The sequence below is a fragment of the Apium graveolens genome, chromosome 11 (assembly GCF_009905375.1).
Source record: "Apium graveolens cultivar Ventura chromosome 11, ASM990537v1, whole genome shotgun sequence".
NCBI classification, from domain to species: Eukaryota; Viridiplantae; Streptophyta; class Magnoliopsida; order Apiales; family Apiaceae; genus Apium; species Apium graveolens.
In genome coordinates this window covers 54573165-54580690 of record NC_133657.1, presented here as the reverse complement: position 1 = coordinate 54580690, position 7526 = coordinate 54573165, and the positions used below count along the sequence as shown (strand labels likewise).

Sequence of the window (7526 nt, the reverse complement as noted above, 5' to 3'; positions counted from 1 at the left end):
GAAAATATCTGAATATTATTAATTAAATAATATTCCCATAAAGAATAATCTTTATAAAAATAATTGAAGTAAAATTTGTAAAACTTATACTTGAAATGAATATTAAATAACCAAAGATATACTTATACGAAAGTAATATCTTTATATGAGTAATCAAAAGTGAGTTTGATTATCGACACATTATTCTTTAATAAAATAAAGAATGTTAATTAGTAAATAATCGGAGTCATAAGTCCTCGAATGAATATTCAAAATAATATTCATTAATAAAATAAACGGAGTCATAAGCCTTCGAATGAATATTCAAAATAATATTCATTAAATAGAATAAACAGAGTCATAAGTCCTCGAATGAATATTCAAAGTAATATTCATTAAATAATATAAAGTGAGTCATAATTCCTCGAATGAATATTCAAGTAATATTCATTAAATAATATAAAGTTATCGAATAAACCTTATTCGATTAATAGTTTTAAAAAAAAACATATCAATATATATATATATAAATATATATATCATATACTCGGGAACATCTACTCCCGGTTTTAGAAAAGGGTTCACCTTTGGGTCCCCAATACTCAGGGTATACGCAACTACTGCTTATCTCTAACATATGTATTATGCAACTAATAAGCATTTGAACCAACAGATATATAAATCAAGAATACGAAACAGGCATGCATATATACCATATCACATGCTCCAATATATCGTAAGAATTTGCTAATAACAAATATGCATTTATCAGAAGATCATGCATATACACATATACATCACAACAACAGTTATACGGGTAGAAAACTTGCCTGAGCGACTGGGGGTTACGAATGGCTCGGGACGAGTCTGGTAACCTATAAACAACAAGTAAGTTGGAATTAAACCAAAGTCACTTGTAAATCTATACTCTAACCAACTTAGACTCTAACGCTCGTTTTGCGCTTACTGATTCTCTTAAGTCACTCGAGTACCCTCGGCTCCACCATTTTTAATAATTTAACCATTACAAGTTTTAAGGCGATTCCTTCGCGAGTGTCTTACCAACTGCCTAACACTCTTACCATAATTGTTTCATACATTAATTAACCCTTTTTGATCTTTAACCTATGTTTCAAAATAAGGCGAGGGGAAATGTTTTGTTCGCGAAACGCCGTTACTTAAAACGGTCGTTTCTCCTAAACCGTACATCGGAATCAAACGAACTACATATCAAAATGAAGCTCGTAACATGAACTATCTAAACATGGCAATGGTCAAAATCTAGCAGGGAGTTCTCGGGTCCTAATGTTATGAACAAAAGGAGTCTAAAGTAAATCGGACATTACGACGGCTATGTTTACGCGATTTCCCAAATTTAAACCATTCCAAATCCACCACAATTCAACCCCAATTCACAACCCAATCAAAACTCCATCCAAACTACATTACAACAGCCCCAAATCAACTCATTATAATCAATTTACTTAATCCTAAAACTTGAATTTAAACTATACTACATTCTTTAACCAAATCATAAGATTTCAACAATCCATTCACCACCATTCCAACCCAACTCTAAACCAACAATCACTAAGCTACTCTAATACCATATCAACCAAAATCATCCTAATATACAAAGTAAAGCTAGGTTTTGGAGATGATATACCTTCCTTGAAGTGGTGTGAGTAGCTAGGAAGCCTTAGGAAGCCTTGAGGAGTCTTATGAATGCTTGGATCTTAAAGGAAAAGCAAGAAAAATCAAGTTAAAAACCTTGAAATCACTATTCATTGTCTTCTTCATTGATTTATTGGAGAAGATAGAGAATGAATGGGATGCTTAAACTCATAATATAGCCATAAGTATGCATAAGGAATACTAGGGAATTATCTTACCAATTTAGGAAGCTTGGATCTTGGATTTTGAAAATTTTCTCTTTGAAAAATAGGAAAAGCCGAGAGCAATGTTCTTGGTGATGAGAAATAGAATTTTGCTTTGGTGAAAAATGATTTGTTTTGGCTTGGTGGATGTAGTTTTGTTTTTTGTTTTGGTTAATTACCTTTTTAGCCTTAAACTTTGTGTGGTTCTAATTCAACCACATTTCCTTCCTCCCTTTGTCATGCTTATGTCATCATGTGGTGTCATCCTTCCCTCTTTGTCCTCTTCTCATTGGTTGGATGACATCATCCCCTCTAATCTCTTTGATTAACTTCCTAATTGTTTGCCTAATGACCGCTGATCTGTTATACGGTTCGCTTAACTTTCATTTTCGTTTATCGTTTGAGGGATCATACCCGGGATCTTATTACTTAGGTTTCCTTAACCTTTCTCAATATATTAAATTCCTTTTATGATCCTCTCTTATACTCCTTTAATTTAAATTCTTTTTATCCTGTTACCTTATACTCAATTCTTTCCGTATCTAGTGGATTTCCGGGAAAAATCAAAGTGTTCGGAAATTGGATTCTGACGGTCTTTACATACACTTATATACCATAAAGAGTACTAATAAAATCTCAGAATATCCATAACAGAACCCCTACATAGTGTGGCATGAAAAGTTTTCTCATTCAGCTAAAACACTATTCATAAGGGTTACAAAAAGTTCAAAATTTTGGGGGTTATTACACAAGTTGTTGGTATTTTGATGTGTTTTTGTGTTATTGCATTTCAGGTATCAGTTAAATGAAGAAAGGAGCTTTTAAATGAAATATGATGAAAAATGATCAGATTTGGAGCCAAGGCCATTTTCAAGTTGTAGAGAATCTCATTATCTTCACGTGGACAGTTGAATCGCCTAATTCTGACGAGTAGAACTCAAGTTATGGGCAAAATAAGATTCATCAGAATTTTCTAGAAAGGCTGCACGCGGCCGCGTCAGAAGTGCACGCGACCGCCTGCCGACACGCGGCCGCCTCCGACCCGCACACGACCGCCTGCTGATGCGCGGCTGACTTGCTGATTTCGCTGAAAAAGCCTTTTTGAGTGGAATTTGACGATTTTAAGAGTCCAGGTCCAATATGGGCTTATATATACTTAAAAAAGGGTTTTCATCATCCGGGAAGATTGAGATACCAAGGAGAAGACCTAGAAGCATAAAATAACTCCGAAAAAGAAGATCTTGTTTTCAACTTGTGATTCTTTGAATTAGTTGTAACTTTGGATGCTCGTTTTCGTTCTTGTTGAACCTAGATCTCGTTTATTCGTACTTTAATTATTATTCAGTTTAATAAGACCTTGTTTATACCATGCTTTCATTGGAACCCATGGTGACGATGAGTTCGATTATGAACTAATCGTTGTCATGGGATTCAAGTGGATTTACTTATGAATTTCAATAATTAATTTATTTTGATATCTTGGTGTATGGTGATTGATTGATATCCTAGTATTGGTTATGCTTATTCGTCTTATGTGCATAGCTAACATATAAGATAGCGTGTTAATCTCTATTGAAGTGACAATGAATATAGAGGTTTAGAACTTGCCATGCTAGCATAGGTTCATGTATGTGTATGCATGATTCGTTGGTAACTCTAACCGTTTTACTTGCCCTATGTAATCATTATGGATAACTTGTGCTTAAATCTTTATGTTGTCAAATTCTATAGACATATAGGGTCTCAACATAATTGATGTCTATTCAAATTATATCTCTTTTGTGGATGCTTGGTAGTAGGGTATTCGTACAATGAAAGTTGGCGTTTACTAGTTTCGTGTTATCTGATTAGTGTCATCACCATCACATGCTAAGGTTAAGAACAATGACTTTGAATGAAGTAGTTAGGATCCTATGTTTGTCATACATAGTAATTCGACCTCAATTCTCTTAGTTAATGTTATTTAGTATAATCTCTCAGTTTAATAAAAACCCAATTTATTATTTGTCTTAGCATTGAGTGATAACCATACATTGTTGTATATGGGCATAAATTGAACTTAACCTAAACCAGTCTCTGTGGGAACGAATCTGATTTATATCTTATACTACTTGCGAACGCGTATACTTGCGTGAATATTAACGCGTGTTTTCGCCCTAACAAGTTTTTGGCGCCGCTGTCGGGGACTCGGTGTTAATTTTTAGTTTATGTGCTTGTCATCAGTGGTCGTTAAAGTTCACTGACTCTGATTCTTTTAATTTCACGGTTTATTTGTTTGTGTTTCAGGTACTCTGTATAATGGGAGATCCAGCAGCACAAACGAAAGCCTTGATGAATTTTTCTCAACCCAAGATCAATGACATTCAATCTAGCATTGTTAGGCCAGCTATCACAGCTAATACCTTTGAGATCAAGCCTGGCATAATTCAATGGGTGCAGAATTCAATCCAGTTTGGGGGTTCTCCAACGGAAGATCCCAATATGCAAATTAGGGATTTCATTGAGATCTGCGACACCTTCAAGTTTAATGGTATTTCTGAAGATGCTATAAAGCTGAGGCTTTTCCTATTCTCTCTGAGGGATAAAGCTAAGTGTTGGTTACATTCTCTACCAGCTGGTTCGATTACTACTTGGGAAGATCTTGCTCAAAAGTTTCTTCCTAAATTCTTCCCTATGGCGAAGATAACTTCACTCAGGAATGTTCTCACTCAATTTGCACAGCAATCGGGAGAATCTTTATACGAAGCTTGGGAGCGCTACAAGGAGATGCTTATGAAGTGTCCTCATCATGACATGCCTGATTGGATGATCATCAACTGCTTCTATAACGGGATGGGAGCACAGTCCAGACCCATGCTCGATGCAGCATCAGGTGGAGCGTTATGGGCAAAGAGCTATGAGGAAGCTTATGATCTAATTGAACTGATGGCTGCTAATGAATATCAGTATCCAACCCAGAGATGTCCACAGGGCAAGGTAGCAGGAGTTCTTGAAGTGGATACAGCTACGACTATCACTGGTCAACTAAAGGCGTTGTCTATGAAGATCGATTCTCTGGCTAACTATGGTGTTAAGCAGATAATTAGTGTTTGTGAGCTGTGTGCAGGTCCGCATGTGACGGAGCAATGCGCTATATCTAGTGACTCATCTCAGTTTGTGAGCAACTTTCAGAGATCACAGCAACCAGTTCCAGACACTTATCATCCTGACAACTGGAATCATCCTAACTTCAGCTGGAGCCACAATCAAAATGCGATGCAACAACCATTCCAGCAGTTTGAAAATAAGCTATTCAACCCTCCTGGTTTTCAGCAACAAATTACACCAAAACAACAGACTCATGGTGCATGTCTATCTTCGAATGAAAAATCTGAATTGGAGGAGTTGCGGCTTATGTGCAAAAACCAGGCTCTTATATGCCAAAGCCAGGTTGTTTCTATCAAGACTCTGGAGAACCAAATAGGGCAAATTGCTAATGCCTTATTGAATCGACCACCAGGAACGCTTCCTAGTGATACAGAAACAAATCCAGGCAAGAGGGAAGTTGAAGAACAGGTGAACGCCATCACCTTGAGTTCTGGAAAGGTCGCAAGCCCCCAAATTCAGCAAGACGAAGAGCCTGAAAAATCTTAAGTTTCAGAAAATGCAGTTGTGGCTGAAGAAGAAGTACAGAAGGAAGCAGAGGTGGAACCAAGGAATACTCCTGTGGAACACACTCCTCCTGCGGGTAATACAGGGGAGAAACGGGTAATACAGGGGAGAAACAGATCTATCCTCCACCTCCTTTTCCTAAGAGGCTGCAGAAGAAAAAACTGGATAAGCAGTTTGAGAAGTTTCTGGAGGTGTTCAAGAAACTTCATATCAACATACCTTTCGCTGAATCTCTTGAACAGATGCCTAGCTATGCGAGGTTTATGAACGGTATTCTCTCTCAGAAAGTGAAGCTCGATGACTTAGAGACCATTTCTCTAACGGAGGAATGCAGTGCTGTGCTGTAACCGAAGTTGCCTCCGAAGCTTAATGATCCTGGAAGCTTCACTATTCCTTGCACCATCAGAAACTTGTCGTTCGACAAGTGTTTATCTGATTTAGGAGTTAGCATCAATCTGATGCCCTTATCTATCTTCAAGAAGCTTGGTCTGCCTGATCCAAAACCAACATACATGTCATTGCAACTAGCTGACTGTTCCATCACTTATCCACGAGGTATAGTGGAGGATGTCTTGGTCAAGGTGGATAAACTCATCTTCCCTGCTGACTTTATAATTCTTGATTTTGAGGAAGATAAGAAGATTCCCATTATTTTGAGAAGACCATTCTTGGCTACAGGCTGAACTATGATCGATGTTGTAATAACCCCAATTTTTGGGAAATTTTTGAAACCCTTATGAATAGTGTTTTTGTTGAATGAGAAAACTTTTCATGCCACACTATGTAGGGGTTCTGATATGGATATTCTGAGATTTTATTAGTACTTTATATGGGATATAAGTGTATGTAAAGATCGTCAGAATCCAAATCCGAACACTTTGATTTTTCCCGGAAATCCAATAGATACGGAAAGAATTGAGTATAAGGTAACAGGATAAAAGGATTTAAATTAAAGGATTATAGGAGAGGATCATAAAAGGAATATAATATATTGAGAAAGGTTAAGGGAACCTAAGTAATAAGATCCCGGGTATGATCCTTCAAACGATAAACGAAAACGAAAGTTAAGCGAACCGTATAACAGATCAGCGGTCATTAGGCAAACAATTAGGAAATTAATCAAAAGGATTAGAGTGAGTGATGTCACCCAACCAATGAGAGGAGGACAAAGAGGGAAGGATGACATCACAACATGACATAGGCATGACATGGGAAGGAAGGAGATGTGGTGGCTTTTTAACCACACAAAATCAAGGGCAACAAGGTAATTAACTAAATCAAACACAAAAACAAATCAACCAAGCCAAGCAAATTCATTCTTCATCAAAATCAAAAGAAACCAAGGCATTGTTCATCTTTTGCTCTCGGCTTTTACTATTTCAAAAGGGCAAGAAATTCAAAACTCAAGATCCAAGCTTCCTAAATTGGTGAGTTAATTCCCTAATCATCTTCATGCTTAGTTAGGGCTATATCACGAGTTTAAGCCATCAATTCCTTCTCAATCTTCTTCATTTAATCAAAGAAGAAGACAATGAATAGTGTTTTCAAGTTTTTAACTTGAAATTTTTCTTGTTTTCCTTGAAGATCCAAGCATTCCTAAGACTTCTCAAAGCTTCTTAAGGCTTCCTAGCTACTCCCACCACTTCAAGGAAGGTATATCATCTCCAAACCCTAGATTCCTATGTATTATAAGATGATTTTGATTAGTAGGGTGATATTGTAGCTTGATGTTAGTGATTTAGAGTTTGGGATTGAAATGGTATTGAAATGGAATGGTAAATGTTGTTGTTTTGATTAAAAGAACTTAAGTATGGTTAAAGTTAAGCTTAGGCATAAGTATGAATGTTAAAATTGATTTGGTTGGGGTTGTTATGATGTGATAAGGATGGAGGTGGGTTTTATGTTGGATTTGAGGTTGAATTGGGTTGGTTTTGAATGGTTTAAAATTGGGAAATCGCGTAAACATAGCCGTCGTAACGTCCGATTTTCTTTAGACTGTTTTTGTGCATAACATTAGGA

General features: G+C 36.6%; 1 non-coding gene across 1 annotated transcript; it reads right to left on the bottom strand.

Moving 5' to 3' along the window:
• Positions 1-4544: 4544 nt before the first annotated feature.
• LOC141699271 (small nucleolar RNA R71) lies at positions 4545-4651 on the bottom strand. Its single transcript, XR_012565746.1, has one exon. It is a non-coding gene; the product is annotated as a small nucleolar RNA R71 (small nucleolar RNA).
• Between the last annotated feature and the right edge of the window lie 2875 nt (positions 4652-7526).